Genomic DNA, 14,423 nt, shown 5'->3' with positions numbered 1-14,423 from the left:
GAGGATTTGTCACTTCTTAAGACAGCTCATGCCACTGTTGGGCAGCTCTAACTGTAATATATCTCTTGCTCACAGAAGCCAAAATCTTTCTTCCCATAACTTCCACCCACTAGTTCTAGTTCCCCTGGAACAAACTCAAGAAATTCTTTAATACTACACTCCTTCATATATTTGAAAACACAATGAGCCTTCATATATTTGAAAACAAGTATCTTTTGAAAACCACTACAATCAAACCCCATTATACTTCCACTCCCACCTTGGACCACTCATATCCCGATTCCTTAACATGCCCACACATTACAGGTTTCCAAGCACCTCCTTCTCATGCTCACTCATTACTTAGGCTAATGCTCATCTTAAAATCTGGCAGTCCAGGCATTATCCAATTATACCAGGGTTACATAAACTTTCTTACCAGCACTGCCACACAACTGGTTCATGCCAAGCATGCAGTCCAACTAAAAATCTCAGATATTCTTTTAAAAAAACTGTTAAGCTGAGGATTTTCATTCTCTACCCCATACAAATTTAATACATGCTCAGATTTTTACACTTATCACAGTTCATCTTATTGGTTTGAGTCTATCTTCCAACTTGTTAAAAACTGTTTTGAATCCTGATTCTGTCATCTATGTCATCTGCAAATCTAATAAGCACTCCCCTTTGTGTCATTACATAAATCATTGACAAAAATGTTAGACTTGGAACACAGTGTGTTTAAGAATGAAATCACTGGCTTTCATCCTGCAACCACTTTCAGGACAGAACACAGGAATCATTCTGCTTTAGCAAGTTTAGAACAGGAAGCTGATCTTTCCAAAGTAAAATGGTTCAGGGCAAAATTTCATTAGAAGACATTTCACCGTGTCCAAGTAATTATTTCATCTTTCATCATTTATTCAGGATGAATCAACTAATTTAATTTGATTGCACAAAATACAACTGCAGGAAGCAGGAAAAGAGGTCACAGAAAAGTATCTAATATTGCAAAGTTGCTTTCAGGCATTTTGGTTACACAGGCCAATGAACATACATTAAAACAAAATACATTTCATAACTAATACTCAAAATACACCTTCATGACAAGCTATTACCACAATCCTAACCCACAATCAAAAGAACTGTTCATCTCCATGACCAACACATTTCAACCAGACTGACACTTTTACATTTGAAAAATACAATGAAAAAAAAGGCAAAATACCAGAATTGGAACTCCAAGTGTTTCAACAGTCCATGACAAAAAAGAAGATTGTCCAGATCGTCAGGCAAATCTGCCAAAAGAAAAAAATGTAAATGTTAATTCGGGCATTAGGACACCCCTTAAATTCAGCAACCATCTCTGGATCTCCAGGCTACTCAATCCAGACAGACACAGTGAGTTTATTGATACACCCTATTTGGTGATAAGTTAGCTCTCTTTGACAAGAAGCCCCACGACAAGTACCTCAGGAAGTAAACTTTCAGGCTTCTTCAAAGCTAGACCTGACCTCCAAATTTTAAAAAATTTGGATTTTTTAAAAATTAAAAAAAAAATCAGGTTTGCGATAGAGACTAAGAAAGTATTTCATCATTTAAAAAAAAAAAACAAACAACTTGCTATTACTCAAGTAGTCAGGCAGGTATAACATTTTGTCTGGATGGGAAAAAAAAATAGTCAAACATTGTTTAAAGGTCAATATTAACTTTCCAGGCAACATTCGCTATTTACCCCAAGGGTCATCTGGTATCTAAGTACTGGGAGCTATCACGATACGGCCAACAGCTGCAACTAAGAGAAAGGTACACCAGTTTCCACAGTATGTCAGCACAGGACACATTTCAGGTGGTGGTGGTTAGTCGCTAAGTTGTGTCTGAATCTTGCAAACCCAGGGACCACAGACCGCCAGGCTCCTCCGTCCATGGAATTCTCTAGGCAAGAATACTGGAGTGGATTGCCACTTCCTTCTCCAGGGGATCTTCCCAACCCAGGGATCAAAACCGAGTCTCCTGCGCCACAGGTGGTCTCTTTCATCGCCACGAGGGAGGCAAAAAATAAATGTGAAACAACCTATGACAGGCTGTACTTGGATACCGTGCAGACCAACCAAGCAACCTTAGAGCCTCCTTCTCCCCTCCCCTAGCCACAGACACACACCTTACTCCTCAATTTAATCTCAAAATTAGCTCTCCTCTGACACCAACCAACAGAGTTAATTAGGCAGAAGCAGATATAACCCCACAGCTCTTTGCTACAAGCTGAATCAGTGTTAAAAACATACACACACAGCTAAGAAAGGAACAAAATCATAAGTCTCTTATCTGTAGCCAATTCTCAACTAAACACATGTATATTATCCACTTTGTATATTATCCACTGCAAATTTTTTAATCTTAGGCTGGTTTGTTTCTGACATCCCAATGGCCCCACTGTAAATTGGTATATGTTAAGAGAATAGATTGAAAACCAATTTAATTTTAGTCTAAGCAATATTTAACTAGAAAGACAAATCCAAGGCCAAAAAAAATGCATAATTCATTAAAAAGCCAGTTAGAAATGCTTTCCACCCCCTGCCTCCCCTGATTCAGAATTATCCACACCATTTCTTCCAAAGCCCTAGGATTGGTCCCACAGGTAGACAGCTCATGCTATCACAAGTATAACCCTAAAAACTGTTATGCTGTTTTCATTTTTTTCTATAAAAGCTTGAAAGTTGGACTAAAAGGCTATCAAAACCAAGAATGAGTCATTCCAAATTAATTCTGGGGACTCATGCTACATCAAAATTAAATTACTCTATTTTCTAAGGTTTTGAATCACTATTTTTAACTACAAAGTAACATGAGTAAATTATATGGTTGTATCATACAGTTTTTAATAAAACACTATTTACATCATTCATTACAAACTATTCTAAACAAATCTAGAGAAATGCTTCGTCCAACACTGAGCTTTTGGCTTCATTAGTATTATAAAAATATCAACACTATTCAGAAATACTCATGTCAGCATAAGAAGAGTCAAAATACCCTGCATCATAAAGTCTACGTGAAGCCTCCTCTAAGCTTTTACTAAGGCTGTGTGTTGTTTCAAAATCAATGTCATAACACTCGAGTCATGAGATTGCGGATGAGCCAAAAGCAGTGGTAGAAAAAAATAAAGATTAATAGTAGAGTTTACTCTTCTGTCATACTGACAAGTTATTTTTAGCTCTCGCACTTTTATAGGCTCCTGGATTTTTTCATAGCCTATTATGTAACTGAGTAAGGATCCACAAATCTTAACAATATCGTCTGAAAAAGAATATAGACTGTTTAAGGGAAGGGAACTTAACTTCTTTTCTTCTATAACCACCCAGCACAGACTACTAGCACAGTTGCTCCAAAGAGCACTCAGTGAACACACTTCTGGGACATCAGACCTCATCCATACAGTAATACTGGTTTAACGTTCAAATCCTGTGTGCAATTACTTCTCAAAATTAATGCTCAAGACCCAAAACATGTGAACTGGGAGGTGAGGTTATAAACACTACCAAAGAACAACCAGCAAATTTAGTGAGATACTGTTCTGCATGTGCAGCCCTATGGTAGATGCTGTGGGGATAAGAAGCAATTCAGCACAACTTGGTAGTTCTTCAAAAAAATTAAACATAAAATTACTGTATGAGGTCACAATTTCACTTCCAGATACACACCCCAAGGAACTGAAAACAGGGACTTAGATAAGCACAAGTACACTCATGTTCACGACAGCACTATTCCCGACAGCCAAAAAAAGTGGAAACAGGTCAATGTCCATCAACAGATAAATGGGTGAAAAAATATGGTATATCCATACACTAGAATAGTATGCAATCATAATAAGAAATGATGCAGTGGGGGCTTCCCTGGTGATCCAGTGGTTGACAGTCTGCCTTCCAATGCAGGGGACATAGGTTCGATCCCTGGTCTGGGATGATCCCACAGGCTGAGGGGCAACTACGCCCAGGTACCATAACTACTGAACCTACACTGGAGAGCCCCTGAGCCACAACTACTGAAGCCCTCAGACCTTGAGCCCCTGCTCTGCAACAAGAGAAGCCATGGCAATGAGAAGCCTGAGCACTGCAACCAAGAGGAGCCCCGACTCACTGCAACTAGAGAAAGCCTGTGTGAAACAACGAAGAAAAGTAGCAGAACCAAAAATAAAATTAAACAAACCTTTAAAAAAAGAAAAAGTGATGAAGTAGTGATACATGCTACAACATAGACAAACCTCAAAAATATGTTGTGAAAGAAGCCAGACACAAAAGGTTACATATCATTTAACCCCATTAATAAGAAACTCCTAGAATAGATAAAGCTAGAAACAGAACATAGATTGGTGGGACCTGGGCAGGGATGGGGGAGATGGTGAGGAGAAACTAATTAATGGGTAAAAGTGAAAAGTAGTGAAAGTCACTCAGTTGTGTCAGATTCTTTACGACCCCCATAGGCTGTAGCCTGCCAGGCTCCTCTGTCCATGGAATTCTCCAGGCAAGAATACTGAATTGGGTAGCTACTCCTTCTCCAGGGGATCTTCCCAACCAGGTGTCAAACCCGGGTCTCCCACACTGTAGGCAAATTCTTTACCATCTGAGCCACCAGGGAAGCCTGGCATAAGGGCTAAGTAAAGTAAAGTTGCTCAGTCGTGTCCAACTCTTTGCGACCCCATGGACTGTAGACTACCAGGCTCCTCTGTCCATGGGACTTTGCAGGCAAGAGTACTGGAGTGGGCTGCCATTGCCTTCTCCAGGCTTAAGGGGTAAGAGACTTTATTTTGGAGTGATGACAATGTTTTGAAAACTGCATAGAGGTCATGGTCACATAACACTGTGACTATACTAAATGTCACTGACTTGTTCACTTTAAAATGCTTTTATGTTATATGAATTTCACCAATTTTTTTTTTTTTTTAAGAAATAGAGCAATAAACTATAATAATAGCAACCACTGTCTGACACCTACTGTGAGCCAGGCTCTTTACATAGATTATCACGTGCATACGTATGTCAGGTCGCTTCAGTCGTGTCGACTCTTTGAGACCCCATGGACTATAGTCTGCCAGGCTCCTCTGCCCATGGGGATTCTCCAGGCAAGAATACTGGAGTGGGTTGCCATGCCCTCCTCCAAAGGATCTTCCCAACCCAGGGGTTGAACCCCTATCTCCTGCAGCTCATGCACCACAGGTGGATTCTTTACCGCTGAGCCACCGGGGCAAGCCATAGATTACATAATTATCAAGTAAACCTCAAAACCACCCTGTAAGGTAGCATTGTTGCCCACATTTTGCACAAGAAAAACAGATTCCTGACTGTCAAGACCTCAGACCAGTAAGTCATGAAAGATTTTAATTCAGATGCTAAACGCTTTCCTGTCTCTCCATTGGCTTTCAAACTAGGCTCCTTGGCGCTCTTGTGAGAAAGTGCCTGGGCTTTCAGAACCACCTGCAGATGCCCTTGTGGGTTACACACTAGGGCCACCATAATCCCTGCACCAAACAAAGCATCTCTGCCTTAACTATTCTATATTTAATGGTCTTCTCTATAATATTCACTTCAAAGAAAGGGCTCCTCTAAATACAGAAGGAACAAAGTCTGAAAACAACCGTGACTAGTGACTATTCCTCAGTAGTATGGACGGGAGAACATCCCTTGGATGGATGGGACTTAAACTGGACCCTGAAAGGCAGAACTTAGATGAACTGCCTGTTCTCTCCACAGATACCTCCTCAGAAGCCCTACATCACTTTGTCTAACAGGAAACTTTTAGCTTTCTTATCACTTGATATTTCTAATCCGTATTTTGCTTACCTCATCTCCCCTACTAGACTGCAAAATTCTGAAGAACAGGACTCATGTTTGATTCATCGTGGCATGCCCCAAGATTTCCAAGGACCACAACTTGAACGTAAGAGGGGTTCAATGCCTATTTGTGAAATGGATGCACCAGTGAATGAATGAAGGGAAATCTAGGAGAAGGCAGAGAACAAGAACGAGCTGTCAGAATAGAGGGACACTGAGTCCATGTGCATGACTGGAGAAGGGACGTTTTGACTAGGAGGAAGAAATAAAGTTGGACGTGACGAAAACCAGGCTGAGGCATGCGAACACGACAGATGAAGTAACAGAAAGCCAGAACAGGAGTAGCAACACAAGGTAGAGTGGAATGCAAGCGCGTGTGTGCACGCACACACACACACCCCCACACACACAAATGTGCTGAACGTGTGAATAATTCTGGCTATGGTATTCATCCAGTGTACTTTGAAGGGAAGGATGACTGAAGGAACAAACAAAAGTAATCAGTATGTCATCTCCCCAAATATCAATCTTGTTCAACTTATATTTATGAGCTTAACTCAGCAGCAAGCCCAGAGTAGGCATTCCATAAATGTTAGTTGAATTGAATATTTAATTCCCATCTTTTTAGAATAATACTAAGTCCTTTCTCACTACTCATTAGCATAGAGTTTTCAATTCAAAAGCTAATAATGTTTTCCAAGGATTTCTAAGAGGCTAAATCACCATGAAAATTATAATTTCAACTAATACATATTATATTAATTGGAAGTTTAATTTTTCATGTCATGCTCTCCTAGTTGACAGTATCCTTGTTATGTCATTAAACTATAATTGTGTAAATCTGCTTCAACAAACAATAACTGAACCATCAATAAACTATTATGTCTTCCATAATCCCTAGCAAAGATTAGTTTCAACATCATCATCATAAATTAGTAGAGACTCGTCCCAAATCTCCTGGTGAAGCCTATGAATTCTGTTTGCATAGTCATCCCTAAATTTAAGTGCTCAATAGTTTCAGTCTCTAAACTTTAATTACACTGTCAGGAACCTCACAGGAAATTTGATCCCCGTCTCTAAAACAGGATTTTAGAGACAAGATGAAAAGTCATTCGAAGTCATCAGGCCTTTGGAGCCAGGGTACACTGATTAGTAAGTAATAATGATATCATAACCAAGCACTTTCACTTAAGAAATAATCAACTGAATTTAGAGTGACTTTTTTTCCTGACATTTAAAAATTCCTATTCAATTCTAACCTCAAGTTAGCTTTAGTTGGGTTTTAATGACAAAGGCAAAAAACAATGTATTTGGGAAAAAAATCTGACATCTTAAATTTAAAAGATTATTTTGAAAATACACATCATTTCAGAATTCTGCATTAACTTTATCACACAGTTCCTTAAAACAAATTAAAGCTGCTCTCTGAGAATCTCAAGAAAATTACAGATCTATTTTTAAATAGGAATACAAGTACATACAGACATTTGCATACAATTTCAAGGGCTTCCAGAATCTCTACTGCTCATCCAAGGACCTCTAAAGGTCCACTCACTAACTTAACTTACTTTAACACACAGAGAGGTTGATAGTTTTGTCCAGTTTCACAATAATTATCTCTATATGTGCTTAAAATAAAACATGTTATATTGGAAAAAAAGAAAGTTATTATCATCGGTTTTGGATACTGTCAAACAGGCTCATGAAATCTTATTCAACAAGGCAATGTGCTATGATGGGATGGATCTAGAGAGTTCAGGAATCAAGTCCCCACTTTGTCAGCTACCTAAGCTGTGGGATATAGGGCACGTTACTGAGTCAATCTAAGTCTCAGTTTTCTCACCTGTAAAAATGAGAAAAATGTAGTTTTGTAGACCTGTAAAGAGGAATAACTGAGATAACAAATATGAAAGAACCGAGGCGGAGGACACATAGCAGGAACACAATAAAATACTAGCTCATAAAAGGAAAAAGGGCAATGCAGTCAGCTAGAGACCTGTAAAATCTCATCTAGCTGAACTTCTGTCTATATGACCATTTTCTCCTATGCGATAGGGAAAGTCAGCACCTGCCTTAGTTATAGTTACAGCCAAGAAAAATTCAAGACAGAGAATAGAAAAAAGTGAAGAAGAGCAAAAAGAGATTTGAAATGGTGAGGACGGGGTCAAGAAACGTGTATTTTCCTCATGATCATACATCTTTTAAGGTCAGTAAAGATTTAGAAGATAAAATTGATAGGAGAATATCTACTTAACCTGAGGGCAGGAAAAGTCTTAAAACAAGACACAAAAAGCACTAACCATAAAGAAAATACCATTAAATTTGACTCCATTAAAATTAAGAAGTTCTGTTCATTAAAAGACACCACAAAGAGTGAAAAGGCAAGCCAGAGAATGAAGGAAGGCATTTGCAACACACACAAAGGACAGAGTTTCATATTTAGAGCAAGAACTACTACATAGCTATAAAAAGACACAAGGACCAATTTACAAAAGGGGGAAGGGGTGCAGGGACAGACTTGAACAGGAACTTTACAAATGAGGAAATCCAAGTAGCCAATAAATAAATGAAAAGCTGTTCAACCTCCTTACTAATAAGGGAGAGGCAAAGTGTACCAGATTGGCTGAGCTGAAAAACTAACAAGAGTAAGTCAAGTTGGTGAAGAGTAAGAAGCCAGGGAGCTCAGATATACATACAGATACACAGATATACTGGAGGAAGTATAACCCGGTACAACTCTGGAAAATAGTCAAACTGGTACCTAGTAAAGTTGCAGACAAGTATACCCCATGACTAGGGCAAACATACAGATCATCATCCAAATTCAGAGACTTCTGAGAATTAAAGGTGTTATACTAATTCCAGGAGGAGGAAATGGCAACCCACTCCAGTATTCTTAGACAGAAGAGCCTGGGGTCGCAGAGTAGGACACGACTGAGCATTATACAACTAACACCAGGACAATAGGAATAAGCAGCATTAACATTCACGCTGCCTATGAAGCAGTTTATTCGCAGATGCACACCTCAGTCGGAGACTGTGCACACTCATACCAGGTGATGAGCATGGGAACGCTGGCAGGGAACATTAGTTCACAACTTCCCCACACCAGAAACAACTCAAATATCCAGCAAGAGTGGAACTGATGAGGCTTCCCCGGTGGCTCCTGGCCGTGGTAGAGAGTCTGCCTGCCAATGCAGGAAACACAGGTTCGATCCCTGGTCCTGGCAGACCCCACATGCCAGACAGCAACTACACTCACACGCGGCAACCATGCAGCCTGTGCTCTAGAGCCCGGGAACCACAACTGCTGAGCCCCTGCAGCCTGCAGTCTGTGCTCTGCAACAAGAAAAGTAACTGTGGTGAGAAGCCCACGTACAAAAGCCACCATTAACCACAAACTACAGAAAACCCACGAGGAGCCAAAAATAAAAATAAAGAAATAAAATTATTTTTAAAATGGCCACTTGGACATATTACAGCCTTTCAAAAAAAAGAGTGGAACCAATGATAGAAAAATCGTGGAAGATTACGGGAGTCCCATGAAAAGCTGCTTAACGGCGTTCTGGAAAAGCAAATTAAAGCACTACCAAGAAGAAATCTCCGTTGCTCACACTTCTCCCGTTCACTAGTCATTCACTATTTTATAGGCGAAGACTGATCACTGTAGCTCACACATACCTGCTTCCATAAAACAATTCCTTTTCTCTCACTTGATACAAATACAGGGATCTGTATACAAGAACACTGAAACTACTGTGTAGAGAACTAAGAGATGAAAAGTCACTCGTTAGGAACCCTGGCATTTAAAAACTGTACCAGTTGGCTAAGCCTTCTTCTGACTGGTATTCAACAGTCCATGAAAGTTTCTGAAGTACAGTATTTATCCAACTTCCTAAACTACCTTCCAATATTCACCTTATTTTAACTTTCCCTCCCCTGATGCCTTATATCTGACAGTTTCCACCTTATGTGCACAAGCAGTGAGAGAGAGAAACATTTGGTGTAACAGCTATGATGTAACATTCACTCTACTCAAGAGGCCTGGGCTTGACTGGTAGGCAAAATTTCAACTGACCCTGTCATCACCACCAGCCAGTCATTCTCCTAAGTTCCTCCTTTAATGTTAAACCCTCCCTCTGTCTTTATCTTCTCTTTTTAACTATCACTTCACCATCTCAATCTTTGACCCTAAGTTCAAGTTCTCAGGTAAGAATCTTATCCTTTATTGAAAAATGCATTATCCTTTCCTTCTGGGGAAAAAAAAAAATCCTGCCCAAATTCATTTTGATAAATGTGTGAAGAATTTATGAATAAAAAAGAATGGAGTGTTTCACTTCAAGATTATCCGAGAAAATCAATGTACTTTACTCACAGTCATACCACACACACACACACACACACACACACCTTTTTTGGAGTACCACAGAACTAGAACACTATCTTGGTGTAAGTTATTCCCATTAGCTACTCCCACCTCCTGTCCATATATGGAGGAGTGTTCATATGCTCTTCTTCACTTTGAATTTCCAGGTACCTCCACCCAAATCTTGGTTCACTGGTTCTCTTTTCCTATTTTGCACATTTGTCACCTAGCCCCTCCTCTGCCTTTGCCCTTTGTCTCCTACCACTCCCTGCACTCAGACCAAAGTACTTAAAAATTCAAAAATATGCAAACACAAGGAGCCTCTTTCTGAGACAGACACCCAGTTCCCCCTTTGCTGACTCCAGCTCAAGTTACACCCAAGAAATCCAAAGTGTGTGCCAAGTTGCGTACCCATGGGTTGTAGGCCACCAACTCCTCTGTCCATGGAATTTCCCTTCCAGGCAAGAATACTGGAGTGGGATGCCATTTCCTACTCCAAGGGATCTTTCAGACCCAGGGATTAAACCTGTCCCCCACCCTCCTGCACTGACAGGTGAATTCTTTACCACTGAGCCACCTGGGAAGCCTCTAACAACCCTGTCTCCCACACTAACATCTCTGCCCATATGCCTTCCCGACTCAATCCAAATCACATTCGCCCAGTCCCACCTACCTTTCTTCACACCTGTCACCTTTTCCCACCTCCTGAACCCCCTGACTCCTAAGAGACTTTCTGTTAGATATATTTTGCGCAAGGGTCACCTCGGGGCAAAATATATCTAATAATTTAGAATATATCTAAATTCTAAGTAGGCTCCCTTGGAATTTAAGTTTGCTCTTCTGTCTTCCGGAGACTCTCTAAAGAATATCCGTTTCCCACCCCTCCATGTTTTTTCCAAGCTTCTATACCCCAAAGCTAGCAAACCTTTCTATTCATGCCGATTCACCCAGATACCTCCTTCCCCCCATAGTAAATGTACCTAACCCCCGTTTCCTCAATACTTCCTCCAAACCAGTATCTACTCTGCACCGCTTTCTCAACACTACTCCATATCCACCACACCCAAATCCATTCTTACTCTGCCTCCCCCCAACCCCCATATCTACAAGTTCACCCTTCTGCACCGTTTCACTTGCCCCTCGGTCCTCCTTCCACATCTCCCAATTCTGCACTCTCCTCACCCTCCCTGATGCACCTGCTTGCACACCTCGTTTCCCCTCACACCCACCCCCTCCCTGGGACTGCACTTCCCAGACACTCACTGGCCCCCTACCGTTCCTAGTAGGTCCCTCCCACTCAGAAAACCCCTACAAGCCCTCGCCTTCCGACCACCCGAACCCCGCCCCCATCCCGATATCGCTCCGCCCCTCTACCCTCGAGCCCCGCCCCTTGCCCTGGAGGTCCCGCTGAGGGGCGGGGCCTGTCCCTCCTCCCCTTTCCCCCGCCCCCTACCGTCACGCTCAGGGGCAGCCTGACCCCGAACGGCCCCGCGGTGACCCTCGCGCAGAGGCCTATGGGAGGGGCGTCACAAGCCCCCTATTTCCCCCCTCCCGCCCCCCTCCCGCCCAGTCTCCTCCCCCTGGGAACGCGCGGGGTGGGTGACAGACCTGGCCGCGCGCCACCGCCACAGCGCCTGCCGGGGGCGCTGCCGCTGCCTGAGAAAAAAGCCGCGGCTGCCGCCAGGAGGAGGTGCCGTTGCCTCCGCCACCGCTGCCGCCGCCGCCAGGGGTAGGAGCTAAGCCGCCGCCATTTTGTGTCCCCCTGTTGTTGTCGTTGACATGAATCCGACATGACACTGATTACAGCCCAATGGAGTCTCATTAAACCCGAGCCACGGTCCCGCCCTAGTGCTGCTCCATTGGACTAGACCGCAGACACTTAGGGCCACCCGTTGGCCTAGGAGTCTGTCCATCACCCACACACTAACCACTCTGCAGCCCATTGGGGCAGGATCCTGCCGGTCATCTCGCCTCCGCATAGGCACACCCCTCGACCCATCAGCCCCCCCTCCGGTACCACCCCGGGGGAGGGCCCACTGCCAGTACCAATCAACAGACCGCCTGGCCCGCCCCTTCTGGGCACCTATTGGTCCAGCCCTTTTTCTCTCGCCAGACACCACGCAACCTCTACTTCCATCTACCCGCCCCCTCTACCTCTAGAAAGGGATTGGGTCTACTCGCAGGAGAGGTACTTGGCCTTATTGGCTGCAGACGACGCCAATCAGAGGGCCTTTTCCCTTTCCCCTCCCCCACTCAACCCCGAACCCCCCTAGCCCGCAGCTAAAGTTTGTGTGAGAGCTGATCGCTGGCGGCGGCCGCAGGATTTAGGGGTGGGAGCGGGCGGGCGCGCGCGGGCGGGCACGCGAAGTTAAAATTCGAGGTTCTCAGTCGCCAGCTCCTGCGGTGGAGCGCGCGGACGGGCGCGCCGCCTGGAGCGTTCCATCCCGCCCCCTCCTCCACCTTCTCCCGTCCTGTCCCGGGCGACTACTCGCCCGCCCCCTGGCTTGCATCCTTACCCCCCACGCACCCCTACCCTGCAAGCCGAGGCCGGGTGCAGGCAGTATGATGTCGCTGCAGCCTCCTCGCCATCCCATGCCGAGGGGGAGCAAGCCCTTACCCGCCGGGCGTGCACCCCCCGGCTCCACACTCGCCCGTGTCTGCAAGCACGTGCACCGTTCGCCGCTGCCTCCAGCCACCCCGGTCCCGGGCTAACCTCGCCTGCAGCCCGGCCAATCGTTTGCTGCCCTTTGTTGCTGCAGCCCGGGTCTCCCCGCTGTCTTCCTCAGCCTCCGCCTCGTCCTTTGCCAGCCGCCCGGGTCCGCAGCGCCGCGCTCCCCCCGCCCGGGACCCACCGCCGCCGCCTCCTTCTCCTCCTCCGCCTCCTCCTCCTCCTCGGCTCCGGGCTGCAGCGCACAGAGCCCGAGGCAGCGCCGCCCAGCCCCGCTCCCCCCGCGCCGCCAGCTAGCCCGCCCGGCCCGGCCGGGGGCGCAGCCTGGACCCCGCCCGCCCCAGTCCCCGCCCCGGGGGTACCTGCCTCCGCCCTGGGGGGCTCCGCTTGCCGCCCTCGGGGGAGGGCGGGGATGCCGGTGTCCGCGGGAGGATGGGGACGCCTGGGCCGTTTGGGGCGGGGAGTGTGCCCGCCTGGGCTGGGACTGAGAGGTGCGGTCCTCGCCAAAGCGCCCCCCCTCCCCGCCCCGCCGCCGTGGGCCCCAAACTTCGTCCTCTGCTGGGTCTTGTACCCTGGGCGGTCGCGGCAGTTTTGGGGTGGGGGATGCTTCGGGAGCTGTGTCTACCCTGATCAGGAGGAAGAGGGAGCAGTGACATTCAGCGACTGCGGACAGGGCACGGCGGCGGCATCCTTGGGTGGGAGTGGGGATGTCAGACGCCGCTGGAGGGGGAAGCTGCCCCTCGATGCCCTCTCCCGGTCTGCGAGGAGCTGGAGAGCTCTGAGCTGCGTTCCCAGTGCTTTCTTGGGCGATGCAGCCGGGTGGCAGAGGGGCTAGGGGCGGGGGGAGACGGCTGGAGGGGGGGCCCTTCCCCCTCTCTTCTAGCCAGCGCTCGAAGGAAGGCTGATGGCGAAGTTCGGTTTTCCAGGCTTCCCCTGGGCCCCCCGAGTTCCTGAGGCCCACAAGAGGGAGGCTGGGGGCTCATCTGGCCGCCCAGGCGAGGCCACTTTGACGCTGCCCACATGCCTCCCAGCGCCGTCCAGACTCTGAAGAGAGACTCCCTCGTTCTTCCCGGAGACCGGTGGGATGCTGACAGGGGAGACTTCAGAAAATAGTCAAAAGTAGCCTTGAGAAATGGCTCCTACAGAGTTTGAGTACGAAGTTTCCCTTCCGAGGCGCCATTGCTTCGTGAGGGGAGGAGAACTATGACTTTGTAAAAGAACCAAGTTTCAGGCATGGTGGCCTAGATGGCAAACCACCTGTTGACTCAAGTCTGCCCCAGGGCGATCTTGGGCCCTGACAGGGTGACACATGGTACCAGGGAGAGGAATCCCCAGGCTTCCTGCCCTGGTTGACTCTAGCATCCTCATGGCAGTGACACTGCAGCAGCAGCATCTTCAACTTCACATAGCAACCACTGTGTAAGCTAGGTGGGTACTTTGTTAGAGCAACTTCTCTCAAACAAACAAAAGCAGCAGCACAGCGCAGTCATCGATTGCAGAGCTAAAACACACTTCACTTTTTAAGATGGTTTGCTTCTCTAGGGTGTGAGCAGCCCCTACTTACATGCTTCTTGGCAGCAAG

At 45.8% G+C, this 14,423-nt stretch overlaps 1 protein-coding gene across 6 annotated transcripts in view; it reads right to left on the bottom strand.

The window, feature by feature from the left end:
* Positions 1–13,287, bottom strand: part of KAT6B (lysine acetyltransferase 6B) — a 182,089-nt gene extending 168,802 nt beyond the window's left edge. For 3 of the 6 annotated variants that reach the window (XM_002698885.7, XM_005226510.5, XM_005226511.5), the window contains exons 1-2: positions 11,782–11,971; positions 1,208–1,277 (exon numbers count right to left, since the gene is read on the bottom strand). The gene's annotated coding sequence lies outside the window, so the exon portion shown is untranslated. Of the gene's footprint in view, positions 1–1,207; positions 1,278–11,781; positions 11,972–12,886; positions 12,978–13,203 lie in introns of those variants that run through there. The other 3 variants (XM_024986873.2, XM_005226509.5, XM_059882680.1) reach the window with 3 other exon arrangements.
* Between the last annotated feature and the right edge of the window lie 1,136 nt (positions 13,288–14,423).

Source organism: Bos taurus, chromosome 28 (assembly GCF_002263795.3).
Source record: "Bos taurus isolate L1 Dominette 01449 registration number 42190680 breed Hereford chromosome 28, ARS-UCD2.0, whole genome shotgun sequence".
Lineage (NCBI taxonomy): Eukaryota > Metazoa > Chordata > Mammalia > Artiodactyla > Bovidae > Bos > Bos taurus.
This window is presented reverse-complemented; position numbering and strand designations above follow the sequence as displayed.